This window comes from Pseudophryne corroboree, chromosome 10, assembly GCF_028390025.1.
Source record: "Pseudophryne corroboree isolate aPseCor3 chromosome 10, aPseCor3.hap2, whole genome shotgun sequence".
Classification (NCBI taxonomy): Eukaryota; Metazoa; Chordata; class Amphibia; order Anura; family Myobatrachidae; genus Pseudophryne; species Pseudophryne corroboree.
Genome location: NC_086453.1, coordinates 190,101,845 through 190,125,528, shown reverse-complemented (window position 1 = coordinate 190,125,528; position 23,684 = coordinate 190,101,845).

Here is a 23,684-nt window from a genome sequence, read left to right as displayed (position 1 = left end):
GTGTTAAGTCCTTCTCTCGAAGTATGTCGTCTCCTCGGGCACAGTCTCTAGACTGAGTCTGGTGGGAGGAGCCAGCCCACACTCTTAAACTCTTAAAGTGCCAATGGCTCCTGGTGGACCCGTCTATACCCCATGGTACTAATGTGGACCCCAACATCCTCTACGGACTACGAGAAAAGGATTTACCGGTAGGTACCAAAATCCTATATATATATATATATATATATATATATATATATATATATAGGGGTGCCTGTGAGAAGGGAAGAGCTTAGTGAATATGGAAGTCTGAGTGAGGGGGAGATAGATGGGGGATGTGAGTGAGGGGGGAGAGAAGACACTTGGGGGAGTGGCTAAGCCGTGTGTGTGTGTGTGTGTGTGTGTGTGTGTGTGTGTGTGTGTGTGTGTGTGTGCGGAGGGGGTGTTTTTAGGGCAGATTTATCACAATCCGCATCTGAGGAGGCAGATGGGGTGTGATAAATTCACCTCAAACTCTCAATGCGATAATTGAGTACATCGCAATGATGTATCAATTATCGCATGCATGGACAGAGCTTGCGAGAAAGCGATGTCCCTCTGAATCAGCTTCATACACATACATACCCTGATTTTGCGAGAAATCAGTGCAGGAGGCTGCATATCACAGTTGAGACCTGTGATAATGCCAGCTGCTGCTGGCATAATTATCACATGGCTCATTGCTGGTTTTTTTCACAATTTTTTTTTGTAGATACGGTCAGATCGCATTTCCCAATATACGCATGGGCAATGCGATCTGGGTTACTAAAAAAAAGTAATTTAAGGGTTTGGAGCAGCTTTACATTAAGGTGATACTAAAATAATGTGAAAAGGGTGTGAAATCTCCCATTTTCCCATTTGTTTAGTAAAAATAATTTTAATAAATAGGCCCCTTTGAGAGAAGTGAAGAGCTATGTGAGTATGCAGCTCTGAGTGAGGGGATGAAAGCTTGGGGGATCTCAGAGAGTGGGGAGACGCAGAGCTGTGTGTGTGTGTGAGGGGGTCTATGTGAGAAGGGGAGAACTCTGTGAGGGGGGAGAGCTGTTTGGGGGGATCTACAAAAGTGGGGAGAGCTGCGTGTGTGGTGTCAGGGGTCTGTGTGAGCTTTCTGTTATATTGAATGACTAATATATCTGTCTGCAGGCCTACAATAAGTCTGTTTTAAATTCAGTAGCCTGTACTGTATTGTTTTAAAGAGTGTAATTATTACTAATATATGGTGGGGGTGGGGGGTGCCAGTCCCTTACTTTGCCTGGTGTGCTCAGACTCCTAGATACACCACTGAGTGCTCCCCCACCTTATTTGTATAGTAGTGGTGTTTAACAAATCCTGGTGGAGATTTGGATGGGAGAAGAGCTACTCTGGGGCTTATATGTGTAGTGTCTCAAATATAACAAGTAAACATATGTACCTACTTTGTGGCTGCTCCCAGGTCACACAAGAGGGGGCATGGAGGAGGCGGTACGGGGGCGTGGAGGAGGCGGTACGGGGGCGTGGTGACGTGTTTGCATCATCGTAGCCACGCCCCTACTCTGTAATGGCCACATTATTGGTATTGCAGAGCGGGGGGCCCCGCCCCTTTTTTCTATTTAACAGGTTGAAAGTGGTGAGGGGTGAAGTGGGAGGAGTGCGAGGTGCGGCAGGGGGGCGAGTGGGATGCGGGAGACTTGCCCCCTGCCCCAGGGGGCCGGAAGTGCCACCCTAACTTCGGGACCCTCCTGGCCTTTCCGGGAGAGTGGGCAAGTATGCAATTAAACCAAGCTGTAAGAAAGCTGTGCAATTCTTCAGAGAGCAATGTCACCAGGGAATTATACTGTGCTATTATTCTTGTGCAGGGCCTGATTAAGGGTTCCAGCCAAACTAGGCTAATACAGAAGTGCCCCCTCCTCAAATCCCCCCCCCCCCCCCACACACACACACAATTTTTTGGCTTAGACTCTTTTTGCTCACATACAGATACAAGTGTACAAGTATTTTTTTAACTGCAGAGAAATAGACTGACAATAATGCGTAGTAGGGTCAGGCTGCGGGAAAGGCTGGTTAGGGGGTTAAGGGATCAGATTTACCTTACTTAATAGTAGCTGTCGGGATCTTAATCACGGGGATGAGGTTGGTATTTTGACAGCTGGCATCCCAAGCGCCGGGAATGGATCCCATATCTAATACTTCCAAACTGAAGTGCACTTTCCAGTGTTATATAAACAATCATTAATTATCACTTGATACTACCCAAGATTACGTAAGATGCAAGTGATGGTTATGAATTTGTATTCACTGGATGGTGATAATAAATGACTGTTAATATAATATTGGAGAGTATGATAATCTGAATCTGTGTGTGTATGCACATATATATATATCTGTATTTGTTCAATATTATTATAAAACATATATTTTAACATATATTGAAAATGGGTCTACTACGGTATGCCAGTGCTCGGGGCAAGCGCAAAAGAGACCCTTGTGGGCATGGTGGCGCACTATGATGGGGTGTCGTGAATACCCCAAGAGGGAAAATAGTTGTCGGTATGCCGGCTGTCGGGGTTCCAGGGCCGGTATGCTGAGCGCCGGGATCCTGACAGCCAGCATATCAAGTGCCACCCATTGACAATATATGTTAAAATATGTTTTTCATAATCATATCATCCTGATCCTCCTAAACAATAATTTAATTATTTTACTTATATACTTCCCCCTTCCCCTGCCTGGCCCCCTCCCCCCTCTCTTTCCCCTGCAGGCTGCTGCTACAGCAGTTTACTTATAGAAGTTATGCTGCATGGAAATACTGTGCAAGTAACTTCTGACAGGTCACACTCACAGGCAGCAGGATGCTGGTTGAGTCAATGCTGGCTGCAAGTCTGCAACTGACACTGATGAATGTCCTCCTAAGAAGAACAACACATTGGTCCTCCACCTCTTCCTCATGGAGCAGCAGTATGGCACGCTACACACAGCACAAGGACTTGCGGTGTGACGTCATCGCTTCACATCGCACGTTAATAGTGAAGGGGCCCTGAGGATGAGATAACTGAGCTGATGCCTGGAATGCTGTTCTGGAATTAGGTGCTAGAGCAATGTACCTACACTACTCAAACAGTGGAGAGGAGCCAACATCACTAAATATTTAAGTAACAGAATTTGCTGGCAGATAAACCAATGGCCCATCTAGTCTGCCCTAAACACATGTACATGCAGACACTTACACACTAGGGTTATTTTTATTTTTTTGTTGGTAGCCAGTCAACCTACAAATATACAGTATTTCTGAATTGTGGGAGGAAACTAGAGTATCCACAGCAAACCCGTCTCCCTCCCTTCTCTCTACACCCCAATCCCCCCTCCCCTTCCCCTGCCTCCTTGTTGCAGCTTTGTCAGTGGTGCTGGCAGATTGAAGTGGTGTCCGCTGCTCTTCAGTCTTTCGCTGATCTCCAGTGTAAGTTGCACTCTCCACTCCTGAGTACATACAGTAAGTGTAGGGGGCACTACTACTGTGAGCACTATGTGTGGCACATCTGCTGTAGGCGTTAAGTGTAAGAGGCACTACTACTGTGGCATTATGTGTGGTACTACTCTTGTGGGCATTAAGTGTAAGGTGCGCTACTACTATGGGCATTATGTGTGGCACTACTACCGTGGGTGTTATTTTCTAAGGGGCACTACTACTGTGGGCGTTATGTGTATAAGGGACACTACTGTGGGTATTGTGTATAAGGGGCACTACTGTGTGTCGTAACATGAATAAGGTACACTACTATGTGGTACAAAATGAAACAGGGGCATTACCCGCAGTGTAATGGGAATAAGATTGTGCTATTGTGTGGCGTCATTTTAATTGGGGGTGCTATTGTGTGGCCATGCCCCTTCATCGTGAGACCACACCCCTTTGCGCACAGTGTCCCTTTATTACATATGGGAGGGTGCAAATTTATCATTTGCAGGGGCGCGCTGAACATGCTAGTACCGGCACTGTCCATACTGCCCTAATGCCCTAAGTATGACTGCTTATGAAAGAGTAAGTGTTACGGCACCCCAGAGCCCAGCTCCTTCTTACTGGGGGTTGCTGGTTTCCTGGGGCAGTGGTGACTCTTTTGCAGTGGGTGTCTGCTCACTGAATTTCTCCTTGCTGATGGCTGTCCCTACCTCCAGCTGCTGCAGGGATCGCCAGCATCTCCCTTCTTCTCTTCCCTCCACAACAGCTAGTGCTGGTGGCTATGCTCCTGGCAACTGTAGCTTCCTTAAGGATGCTTGCTATTTAAAAGTTTAAGGACATTTACGGGGGGCGTGGCCACGACGGTGAAGGAGTAGGCAGCAGATCTCGGGAGCTCCCTCGATCAAATTACTCCTGTACCCATCCTGAGTCCCTCCGGAGTGTCTACCCCCCAGTGCTGGTCCCCCCTCACCTCCGGGCAGCGGCGGACCCTCGTCCGCGGTCTCCGTGTGCTGGCTGACCGCGGCGGACGACTTCCGGAATTGCGGCCTGTGACTCCTCCGGATCCCCGGCCTCGAGTTTGGCGCTCCCGGCCGCGCGACTCCTGGGGCCTCATTGGCGGGCGGGCGGCGCTGTCTGGCTGCAGGAGGCACCTTGGAGGACACAGTTATCCCTCCTACGCCTGGCTGGCTGAGGCCCAGGATTTGCTGGCTGGACAACGAAGACAGGTACTCCAGGGGAAGGGGAGAAGTGCCTGTGAACCCGGGGGCCATTTTGTGTGCAGCTCCACACATAGCCTCACTACACAGCTCTCCCATTCTACCCTGCAGGGGCTGCATATAGCTTGGAACTGACTAAACTGTTGTGCTGCTCTAATATCTCACAGTGTACTACACACCAACATCCTACCTTCGCCCCCTGGAATTTGCTGCAGGATATTCTCTCCTCAATATTACCTTTATTTTTACTATTACACAAAGCCTGTGCTTCCTATCCATTGATATATTGACCTAAAGATCGGGCACGGTTGCTTTCCAGCACTGAATACATACAACCTCGCTGCTGCCGCCTTCTGATTGCACTTCTATATTGCGACCCTATCCGGGGGTTTGTGTGACTGCTCCTTGTTCAATATGGTTAGAAACGGCCAGAGTGCGGCCGCGGCCAAACTGGAGAGATTTGTTAGGCAACCCAACCCCAGGGTGTCATCGGCTCCTCCTCAGGGAGCCTCTCCAACACACTCATGCTCCCCCTCTGCGTCTACTACCAACTCCCCAGCAGCAGCAGAGGCGCCGTCTATCCAGCAGGTGCTGGAGGCTATAGCGGGCAGTGAACAGCGTCTCTCCGATAAGATGGAAAAGGTGCAGTGCGATCTCTCCTTACTCAGACAAGATGTTCAGCGTATCCGTGAGAGAGTGGGTGAGGCGGAGACACGCGTCTCCAACTTGGAAGATATGTGTGGCCCCCTCAAGCAATCCGTATCCACGGTGACCCAGCAGGTTTCCTCCCTCCAAACCAAGCTTCTAGACATGGAGGGTCGGCTGCGTAGAAACAATGTAAGATTTGTGGGCCTGCCTGAGAGAGAGGAGGGCTCGCAACCGGAGGACTTTCTTGAATCTTGGCTTAAAGAGATGTATGGTGCTGAATCCTTTACGGCCCAATTCACGGTGGAGCGTGCACATAGGATACCATCTCGGCCGCTACCTCCTGGTGCCCCTCCTCGCACCTTCATTGCCAAATTCCTGCATTATAAGGATTGTGACTCGGTTCTCCGCCTGGGTCGTACGAAGGGCCCGTTGGTCCATAATGGAGTCAGGGTGTCGGCCTTCCCGGACTTTGCCGCAGACGTCCAGAAGGACCGAGCTCAGTTTATGCCTATTAAACGACGTCTGCGAGACCTCAACCTCTCATACTCCATGCTGTTTCCCTCTCGGCTCCTGGTTGTGGCGGATGGGGAGACCAAGTTCTTTAATTCTCCTAGAGAGGCGGCCCAATGGCTGGATAGATTTGCGCCGGGTGCTCGTCAGCTGGCTCCAGACTGACTCCCTGCGTTGAAGATGCTGGGATCTTGACTACCGGAGGAGACGACCATAGTTCGGGGAGCCCCCCCCCCTTTGCTTTGGTGACTCAAGACTTTTCACGTTCAAGTGGTACTGATTAAAGAGGTTTAGCTGAGAATCTAGGCCTTCTTAGCATTTGGTAGTTGGGGTTGGTTGTTTGGGATATAAGTATGCCGGTGTTCGGGGTGGTGTACGGGGAGGGGAAGGATAGTTGGGGAGCTGCCAGTTGCGGCTCCTCTTGCTCTATGTATTTTCTGAAACAAGGATGTTTAATATACTGGATGTTATGGCTTACAACGCAGGGCTTGTATATGATATATGTTGCTGTTGCTAATAGTGCTGATTCTCAGATATATTTTGAGAGATGTCTATCCGTGTGGCACATAGAGTTTACCTGGGGTCATGATTAATCTGAAATTTCTGGCATGGAATGTTCGAGGTTTGAATAATAAAATCAAACGCTCTTTGGTTTTAAATATGATTAGGAAATATGACCCGGATATTGCATGCCTCAGCGAGACCCACTTAGAGGGAAATAGGTTGTTATCTCTACGACGGGCTTGGGTGGGATGGGCTTACCATGCCTCTCATTCCTCCTCCAGGGGTGTGTCTGTTCTGATTAAAAAATCGGTGCAATTTGAGTTAATATCGATCAAAACTTACCCGTATGGAAGATTTGTATTCCTGGAATGCAAACTGAGTTCCCAGCCCTATTACATTTTAGCGGTGTATGTCCCCCCTCCTTTTTCATATGCTGTGTTGCAGCAAGCTGCCTCTTTTATAGCTTCCTCTCCTGCCACCCCGGTGATATGTCTGGGTGATTTTAATAATATACTAGATTTGTCTTTGGATAGATGGCATTCTCCGAATACTGCGGTGGTGGGTAGTGGTTCTACCAAGTTTGCTGATTTCTTGGATAGCTTGCAGTGGGTAGATGTGTGGAGGCTTCGTCACCCTACGGCCCGTCAGTTCTCCTGTTTCTCCAGCACATATGGCTCCTTTTCTAGAATCGACCTGATACTAGTGTCCCCCGCCCTCGTCCCTGTGGTCACTGACGTCCACTATGAGGCCCGAGGGGTCTCTGACCACTCCCCTCTGTTGATGACTCTTGCTGTGGAAAGTCAGAGGGGGCACTCTTATTGGAAGCTGCACCCTTCTTGGCTGACTCAGCTGGGTGACTGCAGTGACCTGGAAACTCAGTGTGTGTGGGGGGGGGGGGGGGGGGTTACTTTAACGACAATACAGGGTCTGCCCCGGGGACGATGGTTTGGGATTCATTTAAGGCGTTTTTGAGGGGTTCATATTTTGGACGCATAGCAGCTCATAACATATCCTCTAGGGAGAGGGAACAGGCCCTTGAGAGTGACGCCAGAGATCTGGAATCCCAATATTTGATGGATGGTACCCCCACGACGAAAGCACGCTGGCTGGTGGCTCAGTCGGCTTGGCTGGCCCACCTGTCTGATAAAAACTCACGATCCCTCCTCTTTAGGGCTACTAATATTTATATGCAGACTGATAGGACGGGTAGCCTCCTGGCCCGTCTCATACATCATGATCGTCCTGGGACTACGATCACCCAAATGTCCGACAGTGATGGCTCCCTTGTTGACACCACGCCGGACATTGCGCAGTTATTCCGATCTTATTACAATAAGGTTTATAGCTCACAGTTGACATGCTCTACTCTAGATCTCTCATATTATCTGGGGGGGTATTCCACTGCCCGCACTCTCCTCTGAGGCCCGTGAGGTACTGGAGGTGCCTTTGACGCTCGCGGAGGTGACTGCGGCTATTGGTGTGTCCTCTAATGGCAAGGCTCCGGGGTGTGACGGAATTCCCTCCGAAGTATACAAAACTCATATTGATTTTTTCGGGCCCAGGCTCCATGCCTTATACTTAGATATATTTGCCAATAACGAACTTCCCCCTCTATGTCAGAGGCAGTTATAAAAGTGATTCCAAAGCCCGGTAAAGACCCTAAGTCTCCAGACTCCTATAGGCCGATATCTCTGATTCCCACCTATGCTAAGATCCTGGCAAAGATGTTGGCAGTACGGCTTAACACAGTGGTCACCTCCCTCATTCACCCGGACCAGACTGGCTTCATGCCAGGGAAGTCCACGTCTATTAACCTACGTAGATTGTATACCATTTTACAACTCCCACATGACTTCCCTTCTGACTCGGCTGTGGTCTCGCTGGACGCGGCCAAAGCCTTTGACAGTATTGAATGGGCTTATTTATGGGAGGTGATGGCTTGTATGGGCTTTGGGCCCAACTTTATCAGATGGACTAAATTACTGTATCAACATCCGAGTGCCAGAATCTTGGTGAATGGCTATGTATCCCCCTCCTTTCAATTGTCCCGTGGTACTAGGCAGGGCTGCCCCCTATCCCCCACACTGTTTGCCTTGGCCATCGAGCCCTTGGCCTGTCTGGTAAGATCGCACCCAGATATTGTGGGAATCTGTACGGGCCCACGTGAGCATAGGATAGCTCTCTATGCCGATGACATGTTGTTGTTTTTGCAAGATTACACCAAGTCAATGCCCATTCTGCTGCGTGTGATAGAGAGCTTTGGTGCTCACTAGGGTCTTCAAATCAACTGGTCTAAATCATACATTATGCCAGTCATAGGCCCCCCTCCTACTGTTCCCAAAATCTCCCTGCCATTATGTTGGACAACACAATTTAAATACCTCGGAATTCAAATAACTAACGACCCTTCTGATTTTATCCCTCTGAACCTTGACCCGACCATGCAGCAGGTCGTGTGCAAATCCAAAACTTGGTGTAAGCTTCCACTGACGGTGTCTGGCAGGGTTAATCTCATTAAAATGATCATACTGCCCAAACTTTTATATATTATTCTCCAGTCCCCTGTATATATCTATCCATTATTCTTTAGGAAATTGAATAGTGTTTTATCCTCACTGATTTGGGCTAACAAACGACCTAGGGTACAGTTAAATACTCTCACCAGGCAACGTTCTGATGGCGGCCTGGCTATGCCTAACTTTCAGATGTATTACTACGCTGCTCAGCTGACTCATATTAGTGTATGGGCGCAGGATTCTGGCATAGACTCTTTACATTGTGAGTTCATTCGCTGCTACTTTCCTCACCTCTCTCCTATGCAGGTGCTGCTGAGTGGGAGCATAGCTCAGTTTCTTCCCCCTATTATTTTCCAGGCCTTAAAAATATGGCGGGCCCTGAGGGACCTCTTGGGGTAGGACGGCCTGGACCCAGATACCCCCCTTTGGTACTCTGACTGGCTTCCTGAATTGCATGCGATTGAGGGACGGGAGGTATGGGCCCCTAGATCTGTGGTTTCTATTTCCCAACTTTACCTAGATAGTGTACTCAAATCCTTTCAGCAACTGAAAGATGAGTTTGATTTACCCAACTCCTACTTTTTCAGATACCTTCATCTTCGTCATGCCCTCCAGTCCCAATTTGCTGAGTCCCCCCCACGAATCCTCCCATTTCCCATCAAGACCTTTGTGACTACATTGGGTCGAGTTAAGATGGTCTCCCTTGCGTATGGATATCTTCTTACCAAACTCCATACGGACCCTTTGACACGTCTCCGTGGAAAGTGGGAGGAGGATATGGGTCTAATAACTGAGGAGGACTGGGCCCTTGCTCTGGAATATCCTGCTACAGTCACCAAGTCTCTCAGGTATCAACAAATTCAATTCTTCATTCTACATAGAACATATATGACTCCAGTTAGACTGGCCACCTTTGGGACTGGCGGGTCTAGCCTCTGCCCTAAGTGCGGGGTGGATGTGGGAACATTTTGGCATCTAGTGTGGGACTGCCCGAGGCTGTTCTGGTCGGGGGTCAGGTCGATTCTGGAAAGTACAGGAGTGACTGGCGGCTTGCTTACCCCACAATTTTGTATTTTGGGGATGGGATGCTCTACTTCTGTGTCTGATCCGGCGGGTCTATATGCTCGCAATGTATGTGCCTTGGCTAAGGTTTGCATTGCGAGGCTCTAGATGGCCCCTAGTGGCCCTTTAGTTTCTGCGCTCAAGACCCTAGTTAACGATACAGTATCCAAGGAAAGATATATATATATATGAAACAAAACGCATCAGCCAAATTTGAAAGAGTCTGGTCTCCATGGCTGGAATCTCCCCACTCCCACCTGGTCCCTCAATCATAGTGGGCACTGAAGTGCTATTGTGTCACTGAATTAATGTTTAATGATGTATGTTCAGATGTTTGGCTGCTGAGCTCTGCGTGTTCGCCTAAATATATGCACGACTGAAGAGGTCCTGAGTTAGGTGATTCCTCCTTACTGTGCTTCTTTATATGTTTTTCTTTCTTTCCCTTTTCTTTTCTTGTACTCTTTTTTTGGGTTAGTTTAAGGGTGAAAAACAAAAAGGTTAATGGGGATTTATATATTAGCTGCGGATCCTGCAAGTCCAAATATTTTGAACAATTGTATATCTTTGCTCATTTCATCAGGGACACAGCTTGTTACTCCACTGCTGTAAACTTATCTCATAAATGAAAATGTGATTTGTTTGATATATGTGATATGCCATTGATATGCAATTTCTGTAACTTAATCTCCATTCTATTGAATAAAAATTACTTTATAAAAAAAAGGACATTTACAGATGTGGTGTCATGTTTGTGCCAAATTTGTGACTTCCTTGTTCCGGCTCTGGCTTCCTCTGACCTGATTTTGCCTTTCCTCTGGTACCACATTGCCTAGTTCTGACCTGATTCTGACATCTGCTCTTCAGTATGCCTCTTGGCGCCCAGTTTACTGCCAGCATTTGGTTCCTTTGCTAAAATTGGGAGAAAAAGTTTGGCTTTCAACTAAACATCTACAGTTAAAGGTGCCTACTATGAAACTTACTCTTATATTCTTTGGGCCATTACAATTTCTACAAGTTATCAATCCAGTGGCATTCATGTTGAAATTCCCGCATACACTGAAGATCCCTAGCATCTTTCATGTCTCTTTTCTTTAAAAAATAATAATCAGCCTTTAATCCAAGACATATGAAAAGTGATTTACTTGATAGCTTTCAATAATCCATCCTAGAAGATACAGAAAAATGAGAAGGAATGAAGATAAAAAAAAGGCAATCTAACAGAAAGACTTGCGATGAACAGCTTAAAACAGAACAACACAATATCATTAAATCATGCAACAAGTGAGGAGGGGGTCATTATTATGAATATAGAAGACTACAAACAGGAAGTTCACAGACAGTTGAATGAGGGAGCCACTTACATGAAGCTTACAAGCGACCCTTCACTGAAAATCAAGAACAACTTGACAAAACTGCTTTCAAGATATCTAGAAAAGGGGACTTTGACAAAACAAGAATTTAAATATTTGCGTGAAAATTAGAGGATAGTACCAACTATGCATATACTACTTAAGGTACCTAAAAATCCTTCCAATCCACAAGACAGACCAATTGTAACCAGCACTGGAAGCCTTACCTTGAATTTGTCAGAATACATTGATGCTCACTTGCAACCACTAGTAGTCAAGACGGAATCATATTTAAAAGATATGACTGATATTCTTAATAAACTAGAAAATATTCCATAGAGAAATAGAATGCCAATGGGTACAGCAGACATGTCCGCTTTATACACAAACATGGCACATGAAATGAGAATTGAAGCAGTGAAATGGTTTTATCAACAGACAACTCAAAATAAAAGAATGACTTCATATTGAAGGGCACAGAGTTTATTTTAAAGAACAATTATTTATTTTTTTCGATTGAAACTATTAAATCCAAAAAGTCAGAAACAGCCATGGGTATAAAAATTCACCTCAAGCTACGCAAATCTCTTTATGGCCTATTGGGAGAGAACTGCAATATGGAACGACTTAGCTTGGAGTGAGAATGTAAAAGCATAGTATAGATATATTGAGGATGAACTCTTCATTTGGATGGAGAAGATAACGACCTATCAGTATTCTGCAACATATTGAATGACAACAATTTCAATATTACATTGAACTTCGAAAATAGTAAAGAAAAGGTCCACTTTTTAGATCTTGAGATCTGTGAAGCAAATGGAAAATTGGAAACCAGAAATTACAGCAAGCCTAAAGATTCTAATAATTATCTGGATACTACAGGTAAATATCATTCTAATTGGATCAGAATTGTACCCAAAAGCCAGTTCCTAAGGCTTAAGTGAAATTGCAGTAAAGAAGAACTCTACAATTAACAGGTGGATATAATGGAGAAGAGGTTCATCAACAAAGGTTATGATCCGAATGCCTTGACTCAAGTAACAGAAGATGTTAGGAAATTAGGTAGAAACAAACTTCTAAATTCAAAAAGGAAGAGACACCAATAAGAAAAAACTCAACAGCATCAATTGGCATTTATCACTCATTACACTTCTCAACATAAGAAAGTAGAATCAATTGTTTAAAAGAACACTGGCATCTCCTAAAAAAAGATACCATTTTGAAGAGCATCATTCCAGCAAATCCATCATTCATATACAGATGCACACTTAATTTTAAGAACAAACTGCTCAGAATTGCTTTTTTGGACAAAAAAAGAACATCCAATTAGAATTTAGAACTAACGGTTTTCACAGGTGCAGCACTTGTGTTGCATGCAAAGAGGTTAAGATGTTTACTTCCAAATACACCCACTTCTCCGTGAACAATAAAAAATATGAACGTAAACAATTTACTACATGCCATACAACCAACATCGTCTATCTTATTGTATGTAAATGCAATCTGATTTACGTCGGGAGAACTAGTCCTGCACTAAAGACAAGAATTGGAGAACATATTCATAACTTTCAAAAAGGGTTTGATGACACATTCGCTCTCAAATCTTTTTGAAGACAAACATAACAGTTCCATCAATGGTATAGAGAAGTTTTTGGTAATACAAAACGTGTGCAATAACTGGAGAAACCGTAATGAGGAGGTGAATTTGGCTAAGGCAAAAATGAAATGGATACATCAATTGAAATCCCTCGCTCCTAACGGTTTAAATCTTCATCACATGATCCTCCACACAGTCCATCTATTTTTTGCCCACATACTCTTGTTTATAATCCAGATAGTCAAAATAAATCCCATTAAGTGATACCTGTATTTACATTTTTAGCATCTTCTAAATATATATATATATATATATATATATATATATATATATATATATATATGTGTGTGTGTAGCAATTACCATGAGGCTCCAGCAGGGGCTATGATAAATTAGAACCAGCACTCCTCTTAAATCCAATATCAAAAGGTATTTATTGACGCCATATAAGAGGAAGACAGCATGTGAATAAAAATCCAATACTTATCAGTCGAATTCATGAACACCGTTCAAACTGGGGAAGTAACACTCCTGCCCAGGACTAGCTCCCAACGGCCATCGTCAGGCTAGACGACGTGTTTATATATAATTTTTATTATGTGGTCCTTCATGGGGACCATATATTTTTTACCCACATATCCTTATGTATGCTGCATTCATATAGCTCAAAAAAAAAACCTCATAAACACTTGTATGTAATAATTTGAAAACCTTTTCTAAGTATATACATATTTTTAACATACTACTTTTATATATACTGATGGGAGAATCCTATTTTATTATTATATTATATTGATTCTGTGTATTACTATCTTTTTAGTTCATATTACCCAGTACAGCTGATATACATATGTGCATAGTGCTGTCCATTCGGTTCAAATTTCAGAATATGATAGACTGTGCCCCACTTCTGGTCCATACAATGTTAGAAGAAACCTTCCCCGAGGTCCAATTAGCATTCAGGAGCAGTGTTTTTATGATGTACTGCCACACAACCCTGTCAAGAGCAATGTGAAATGGATTTATCATTTATTTCATCCATGAATATATCAGACCCGAAACCCTAAGTACCGGACTGTGAATTCTGGCTTTTTACATACCTTAATGCATTTTAAAATTACATATGTGAAATATTTAGTCTTATTGGTGTTTTGATCCTTATTTGAAGTTTTAGTTTTTGTTCATCATGTGTTTTATGCATTTTATTTATTTTTTACACTGTGCAACCTTATGACCGGGATGCATTTAGACCCTATGCTATTTAAACTCGCTTATCTCTTCACTGCCTTTAAAAAGAGTGACATACTCGAAACGCGTTGCTGGCTGTAGAGGGAGTGATCGGTGGAGGTCTTTGGTGATTCCATGCTCCAGTACCTTGCCGCACGGAAGATTACATAAGAGGATCCGGAACCTCTTTTAACTTTTATGTCGCATTGAAAGCTGCTATCTGGTATAGTTGCCATTGTTTACCATACAAGCCAATGCTTTTATGTATATTTTTATGTTTTATGTCGATTGGATAAATAGGTATTTATTTGAATGTATTTTTCATGTCCTGGGTCCCTGTGAACACAGCTGGTGATTTGTGAGATGGAGTTACTGGATTAAATTGCGACAACAAATGAGGGGGACGAATATAGGATCTCCTCATGTACTGCTAGTATCTGGTGTTGACGAGACCTGCCCAGAGGCGCGGAGTCTAACCCACCAGAAGGTTTTCACCAGTGACCCCCTTCTGTGGGGATTTGGGTTTTGATGCTTCCGATAGGCAGTTCGCATCCCCCTGGACAGGTACCCAGCAATTGCTGAGGAATCCTGAGGGGAATTAACTAGTGGCAGGCTGTAGTAAATTAGAACATCTTTAATGAAGCTAGACACTGAGAGTAACCGCTGAAGAAATCATGAGGGTTAAAGAATGGTAAAGACAATCCAAAGGATAACAGGTGATATCCAGTGCTGAAGATAATGAAGAAACAGAAGAAACTTGAAGAAGCAATCGATGGTGACTGCTAGCACTTGGTACTTGAGTTACTGGGAAAACGGGAAACACTTGAACAATTAAATGATGGTGACCAATGGCACTTGGTACGTGATAAACTGAAGAACTTGAAAACACTTGGAGAAGCAATCAATGTTTAACCGATGGACCACTGTACTTGAGAAACTGCAGAACCTAAAAACACTTGAAGAAGCAATCGATGTTTTAACCGATGGCACTCGGTACTTGAGAAACTGAAGAACTTGGAAACACTTGAAGAAGCAATCGAAGGTTAAATCACTCCGAGCGATGACAAATGTAGAATTGATGTAGAATCTATGTAGAATAACACTAAGTGATAAACAATGTAGAAACGCTCTGGGAAACAGGTGGAGACACAAAGTGGAGCCTGGAACCTGGAGTACCAACACAGCAGCATGCACTGAAGGAAAAAGTTGTTCAGGCGACTTCCTGTTCCCAGGATCCCACTTATATACCCTGAGACAGTCAGCTATTGGATAGAGTCATCAGCTGAGCACTTCCAGGGGCATTACTGCGGTCAGCTGACTCTATAACATGGCTGTACTCTATGTATTCCACTACAGTGTACTCTAAGATAGAACAGACGCACCGGCCAGTGCAGCATCACTGACAACCCCCAGGGCCGCGGAAACCGGTATAATGGTAACGGATGGCTCTATCCCAAACCCTGACAGTATTACACTATTGTGGCACTTTAATTCTTTTGCATACTCTAAACGTCTGAGTGAATAAGCACCTGGTGTTTGTCAAAAGGAAAGTGCATCCTTTAACGTCACTGGATTTTGACACCAGGAATTAAAGAAAGTGATTTTGGTTTATATGTGCTCTGCTTTTTTATTGGTATATATGGTCATTAAATTGGTTATATCCACATATTAACAGAATAATTTCTCTCCACTCATCTATATACTCTTCAGTGTTTATTGAGTTTAATTCAGGCTGCTCAGTAGCACGGCAGCGCCTATAGTGTTCCTACAATCACCAATTTCCTCCTGTAATTCTTAACCGGTTTTCCACTTCAAGGTTCCCTCCTTATGCCATCTCATTTGAACACAAAGAGAAATATAAAGTTAAGCAGTATTAGGCTCACATGCTGTACTCCAGCTTCTGTTCTGCTAGAACCTCCTGCATACTTATCTGTATTATGATCTGGTCTTTCTAATGGTTTACCTCGCTGCTCCCTTGGTACTGCTTCTTGTGACTTCCTGGTTCCGACTTTGTCTTTCTCCTGACCTCATTCTGTCCGATCCCTGGCACCGCATTGTTAGCCTGGTTCTGACCCAATTCCAGTGACCACTCTCCACTACACCTCACAGCGCCCAGTTTACTGCCAGCTCTTGATTTCTCCAGAGTTCACCATCCCCATATATTAGGAACCAAGTCAGAGTGCCGTGAACTGCATATTGGACATCAGGACCCTTGCAGAGGTCCCTTGTGAAGACCACCGATCAGTGGCGTAACTACTGAAGGGGCAGGGGATGCAGCTGTTATGGGGCCCAAACTGCTTCCAGGACCTGCAGTTCCCCCTGCACCTGGGAAGAACGGACACAATCAATAGCAACCACCCCTCCCCTCACCACTCCTCCCAGGATGCAGGCAGCAGAGGGTATAGCAAAGGGGGCCCTACATGGCCGGCTCAGAGTCCTGACAGCAGATTAGAGAAGTATTTAGTGGCGGGGACTAATACCATGAAGTGCCTGCCCCCATCAGAGACCTCTACTGTAGTCAGGTAGTGTATTTCCTGTCCCCTCCCTCTCTCTCCCTGACATTGTCTGTCTCTCCATCTCTTTCTTCCTGACAGACTCTCTCTCTCTCTGACACTCTCTCTCCCTCTCTCTTGGATACTCTCTCTCTGACATTCTCTCCCTAACACTCTCTCTCTCTCTCTCTCTCTCTCTGACACTGCCAATCCCTCTCTCTGACAATATCTCTGCCTCCCTCCCTGACACTGTCTCTCTCTCTCGCCATCTCTCTTTTCTGACACTAAGACTGTCTCTGACACTGCCATTCCCTCTCTCTGACAGTATCTCTCCCTCCTTGACACTGTCTATCTCTCCCTCTCTCTCTCTCTCCCTAAAACCATTTTTCTCTAACGTCCTAGTGGATGCTGGGGACTCCGTAAGGACCATGGGGAATAGACGGGCTCCGCAGGAGACTGGGCACTCTAAGAAAGATTTAGTACTACTGGTGTGCACTGGCTCCTCCCTCTATGCCCCTCCTCCAGACCTCAGAATCTGTGCCCGGACAGAGCTGGGTGCATTTTAGTGAGCTCTCCTGAGCTTGCTAATAAGAAAGTATTTTAGTTAGGTTTTTTATTTTCAGAGAGCTTCTGCTGGCAACAGACTCTCTGCTACGTGGGACTGAGGGGAGAGAAGCAAACCTACTAACTGCGGCTAGGTTGCACTTCTTAGGCTACTGGACACCATTAGCTCCAGAGGGATCGAACACAGGAACCTGACCTTGTCGTCCGTTCCCGGAGCCGCGCCGCCGTCCCCCTCGCAGAGCCAGAAGACAGAAGCCGGCGGGTTGAAGCAAGAAGACGTCAAAATCGGCGGCAGATGACTCCTGTCTTCATATGAGGTAGCGCACAGCACTGCAGCTGTGCGCCATTGCGCCCACACTAACCCACACACTCCGGTCACTGTAGGGTGCAGGGCGCGGGGGGGGGGGGGGGCGCCCTGGGCAGCAATTTGATTACCTCCTGGCAAAAAGCAGCATATATACAGTTGGACACTGTTATATGCATGAGCCCCCGCCATTCATTTTACACAAAATCGCGGGAGAAGCCCGCCGCTGAGGGGGTGGGGCCTTCTTCCTCAGCACACACCAGTGCCATTTTCACTCCACAGCTCCGCTGAGAGGAAGCTCCCCAGGCTCTCCCCTGCAGAAGCACGATAGAGAGGGTGAAAAAGAGAGGGGGGCACATAAATTTGGCGTAAATACAATATATACAGCAGCTACTGGGTTAACACTAAGTTACTGTGTGATTCCTGGGTCATATAGCGCTGGGGTGTGTGCTGGCATACTCTCTCTCTGTCTCTCCAAAGGGCCTTGTGGGGGAACTGTCTTCAAATAGGCATCCTCTGTGTGTGTGGTGTGTCGGTACGTGTGTGTCGACATGTCTGAGGTAAAAGGCTCCCCTAAGGAGGAGATAGAGCAAATATGTGTGTGAGAGGGTGTCTCCGTCGACAACGCCGACACCTGTTTGGATATGTGTAAGTGCTAAGATGAATTTATTGCACAAAAGATTAGGGAACAGACAGGAAATCTACCCATGTCTGTCCCCATGTCACAGAGACCTTCAGAGTCTCACAATGCTCACTATCCAAAATAATAAACACTGATATCGACACGGAGTTTGACTCCAGTGTCGACTACGATAATGCAAAGTTACAGCCAAAATGGCTGAAAGGTATTCAATATATGATTATTGTAATAAAAGATGATTTGCATATCACTGATGACTCATTTGTCCCTGACACAAGGGTACACATGTTAAGGGGAAGAAAGCTGAGGTAAATTTCCCTCCTCTCATGAGGAAAAAGAGCGGGAATCTCCAGACAAGAGTCTGCAGCTTCCCACAAAAAATTCTCAGGCAGTATCCTTCCCCACTAGGGCCAGGATGTGATGGGAATCTTCCCCTAGGGTGTCACGTTTGCAGAAGGTAGCACTAGCTATTCTCAGGGATCCTGCAGATAGCGTGCACATTCTAGTACACTACTCAGACCGGCGATTGTGTCGGCATGGGTTTATGGCGCTGTGGCAGCGTGGACAGGTACCTTATCAGCAGAGATTGAGACCCTAGTATGTATATATATATATATATATATATATATATATATATATTAAAGATGCTGTCTTAAGAGATAGGTATATATATAAAACATGCCCAAAGAGACATGAGTATACTGGGTCCTAGAGTCAAAGCTATGTCGATTTCTGCTTGACGTGTCCTGTAGAATATGCAATGGACAGATGATGCCGACTTAAGAGGCATATGGAAGGCTGAGGATTGTGTGGAGAAGGGTTCTCAGACCTGGTCTCCACAGCTATAGCTGGTAATTCTGATATTTTGCCTTATATTCCTGCACAGCCTAGGAAAGCACGACATTATCAAATGCAGCCTTTCGAATAAAGAAACAAGAAAGTCCGAGGTGCATCCTTTCTTGCCAGAGGCGGGGGCAGAGAAAAGAAGCTGCACAACACAGCTAGTTCCCAGGAACAGAAGTCCTCCCCGGCCTCTACAAAAATCCACCGCATGTCGCTGGGGCTCCACAGGCGGAGCTAGGCCCGGTGGCGGCACGCCTTCGTAAGTTCAGCCACAAGTGGGTTCACTCCCTGTTAGATCCCTGGGCAATAGATATTGTGTCTCAGGGATACAAGCTGGACTTTGAGAAGATGCCCCCTCATCGACGGCCCTGCCGGCTTCCCCCCACGAGAGGGAAACAGTGTTAACTGCAATTCACAAATTGTATCTTCAACAGGTGGTGGTCAAGGTTCCCCTCCTTCAACAAGGAGGAGGTTATTATTCAACCATGTTGTAGTCCCGAAACCAGACGGTTCAGTCGGACCCATACTGAATTTAAAATCCCTGAACATATACCTGAAAGGGTTCAAGTTCAAGATGGAATCGCTAAGAGCGGTTATTGCAAGCCTGAAAGGGGGAGATTTTATGGTGACTCGGGACATAAAGGATGCATACCTTCATGTCCCCATTTATCCACCTCATCAGGCGTACCTCAGAATTGCGGTACGGGATTGTCATTACCAATTTCAGACGTTGCCGTTTGGTCTCTCCACGGCCTTGATAATATTCACCAAGGTAATGGCGGGAATTATGGTGCTCCTGCGGAAGCAAGGTGTCACTATTATCACGTACTTGGACGATCTCCTCATAAAAGCGAGATCAAGAGAGCAGTTGCTGAACAGCGTATCACTTTCTCTGGAAGTGTAACGGCAACACGGCTGGATTCTATATATTCCAAAGTCGCAGTTGGTTCTTACAGCTCATCTGCCTCTCCTAGGCATGATCCTAGATACAGACCAGAAAAGGGTTTATCTCCCAATAGAGAGAGCTCAGGAGCTCGTGACACTGGTGTTATGCACACCAGTGCCTGCAGGAAAGTACTGGTGTCAGAACTGTTATGCACTCCAGTGTCTGCAGGAATGTACTGGTGTTTGAACTGTTATGCAAAACAAATGGACTCACAGACAAACTGGGGAATATGACATAACGTACACAGAAGGTGATAGGGTAACAAAATACACACAAAGTGAACAGAGAAGCCCAGAGGCTAAGGAACTGGGTATCTCCCTTGTATTAGAACTGCTCAGATGGAAAAGCAAGATGTTGTGTTTTAATACGTAGAGAACCCGAAATGCTGTTGCTAAGGGCAACAGCAAAACCCTAAAGGGTTACCAACGGGTGTGGCAGTAAACTCCTTGGTCAGAGATGGAATGATAGACACAAGGAGAGTCTCCACAATCCTGATTCTCACTGGCAGTGCACAGGTTTTAGCTTACTGCCACTAAACTGACCCCTGACACCTAGCACAGTGAGACAGGATTAGACAGGCAAGTCTTAGAATACAGCCGCAAACTTGCTAAGTTCACAGAGTAGTAACAGAACCCCAGCAAGCTAAACGACTGACTCCAGTCTTACTGCTAGGTCTGGATTGGCAGAGTGTAATACCAAATCCCCAGGCCTATTTGCAGTAAGCAACAAACAAATACAAAGCTACACAGTACTGGCTAACTTTCATGAACTGACTAACCAACAAAGATTCAGCAGCATCTGCTTACCCTGAAAAGAGGCCTTATAAAGCAGGTGCTGTCCACGCCCCACTCAGAACTCACAGACTGTGAGCACAAAAACCAGCACCGGATCCCCTGCCGTGCACAGAGCCTATAACCACTGCACAGCAAAAGACCCGAACCGGAGTATCAGCTGCGCTCAGGTTACTCCGCTAGCACTTGTCTCCCGGTTGCCATGACGACGTGGCAGCACAGGGCAGGAGACCCTAACAGTACCCCCCCTCTGACGAGGGGTCAAAGAACCCCTACCACCGGGTTTATCGGGGAACTGCGAGAAGAAAGAGCGTATCAGTCTGGGGGCATGAAGATCACAACTGCGCACCCACGACCGCTCCTCCGGGCCATACCCCTTCCAGTGCACCAAAAATGACAGCCGACCCCGAACCACCTTGGAGTCAAGAATCCTTTCAACAACAAACTCCCTCTGGCCACGTATCAGAAGAGGGGAAGGTCTTCCACTGGAAGAAGGATTACTAATCGCCCGTTTTAAAAGGGAACAATGAAATGTTTTATTGATACCCAAAGAACGGGGCAGATCTAACTGAAATGCCACCGGATTGATAACCCTGGTGATCTTATAAGGGCCGATGAACCGGGGGCCTAACTTATGAGATGGCTGTCTCAACTTCAAATTCTTGGTAGACAACCAGACGAAGTCTCCTAATTTGAAGCTGCAGGGTCTTTTCCGCTTATCAAAAACCCTTTTGGTCACTAATGACACAGACACAAGGGCTTTCTTCACTTTCCGCCAAATACCTCTAAGGACCGAAACCACAGAGGAACCACCAGGCGTGGAGTCCAGGGGGTCAAAAGAATTGGCCTTAGGATGATGCCCATACACACAAAGGAAGGGAGAGATCCCTGTAGCAGAGTGAGCCGCGTTGTTATAGGCAAACTCCGCCATGGACAGATGAGCAACCCAGTCAGTCTGACACTTGGAGACATAACACCTGAGGAACTGCTCCAAGGACTGGTTCACCCTTTCAGTCTGCCCATTAGACTGCGGATGGTAGCCTGACGACAAGCTGACAGAAATCTGGAGATCGGAACAAAATGCCCTCCAGAATTTGGCCACAAACTGGGATCCGCGGTCAGAGACCACATCAAGTGGCAACCCGTGGAGACGCACAACATGCAGCATAAATAATTCAGACAGGCGTCTGGCTGATGGCAGCCCAACCAGTGGAACGAAGTGCGCCATCTTCGAAAACCTGTCAACGACAACCCAGATGGCTGTCATCCCCGAGGATTTGGGCAAGTCCACCACAAAATCCATTGAAATGTGGGTCCATGGCTTAGATGGGATAGAGAGTGGATGTAATGGGCCAACAGGAACCCCTCTAGGAGTCTTATTTCGGGCACAGATGTCACATGCCCGAACCCACTGATCCACATCCTTAGCCACCGAGGGCCACCACACCGCCCTAGATAGCAACTCCCGAGTTCTGGCAATACCCGGGTGACCTGCCGACTTCTTGGCATGGAATTCCAGGAACACTCGCTGTCTTAACCTAGGAGGCACAAACAAAAGACCTACCGGAAGGTCTGGAGGAGCCTGCTCCTGTGCTCTAAGGACTAATGATAAGAGGTCCTGGGTAATGCCCACTTTAATACATGATGGGGAAACAATGGGCAACGGCTCCTCGGTGGTCTCCTGGATTGGAGCAAAACTCCGCGAGAGCGCATCAGCCTTGATGTTTTTTGACCCAGGGCGATATGTTATCAAAAAATTAAAGCGAGCAAAAAACAAAGCCCATCGTGCCTGCCTGGCATTGAGACGCTTCGCTGACTCTAAATATGCCAGATTCTTATGGTCAGTGAGAATTGAGACCACAAACTTAGCCCCCTCAAGCCAGTGTCTCCACTCCTCGAGTGCATCCTTAATAGCCAACAATTCCCGGTTACCCACGTCATAATTCATCTCGGCAGGCGAAAATTTACGGGAAAAGTAAGCACAGGGATGAAGGCGATTATCAGACACTCCCATCTGAGAAAGCACTGCCCCAATACCCATCTCAGAGGCATCCACCTCCACCACAAAAGGACGCTCTGGATCTGGGTGTCGCAGCACCTTGGCCGAAACAAATGCCCTTTTGAGACGGGCAAAAGCCGCTTTAGCCTCACAAGACCAGTGAGCAACATCCGCCCCTTTCTTAGTGAGTGCCACCAAGGGCGCCACTATAGACGAAAATCCAGCGATAAATCGTCTATAAAAATTCGCAAAGCCCAGGAAACGCTGAAGCGCCTTCAAACTAGTGGGCTGCACCCAATCCAGAACTGCCTGTACCTTGGAACCCTCCATTTGGAAACCTTCTGGGGAGATAATATATCCTAGAAATGCGATTTGCTGAACTTCAAATTCGCACTTCTCCAGCTTCGCCCCAAGCCGGTGGTCTCGGAGTTTCTGGAGGACTAAGCGTACATGCTTCCGATGTTCCTCCAGGGAATGGGAGAAGATTAGGATGTCATCTAAGTATACAACTAAGAATCTATCCAAATATTCCCTGAGCACATCATTCATGAAATCCTGGAAGACTGCCGGGGCATTACAGAGCCCAAAAGGCATCACCAAATATTCATAATGCCCTGAGTGGGTATTAAAGGCAGTCTTCCATTCATCCCCCTCTCTTATTCGGATTAGATTGTACGCACCGCGTAGGTCAATCTTAGAAAAAATGGTGGCAGTACGAAGCTGGTCAAACAAGACCGAAATGAGAGGCAGTGGGTATGAGTTTTTAATCGTGATACGGTTCAATTCCCTGAAGTCGATGCAGGGTCGCAACGAACCGTCCTTTTTACCCACGAAGAAGAACCCCGACCCAACTGGAGACTGTGAAGGTCTGATAAATCCCTTAGCCAAGTTCTCCTGAATGTACTCTGCCATAGCCTGAGTCTCAGGACGTGACAGGGAGTACAACCTGCTCTTGGGAAGCTTAGCATTTGGCAACAAATCAATGGCACAGTCATAGGGGCGATGGGGAGGTAGTACCTCTGCAACTT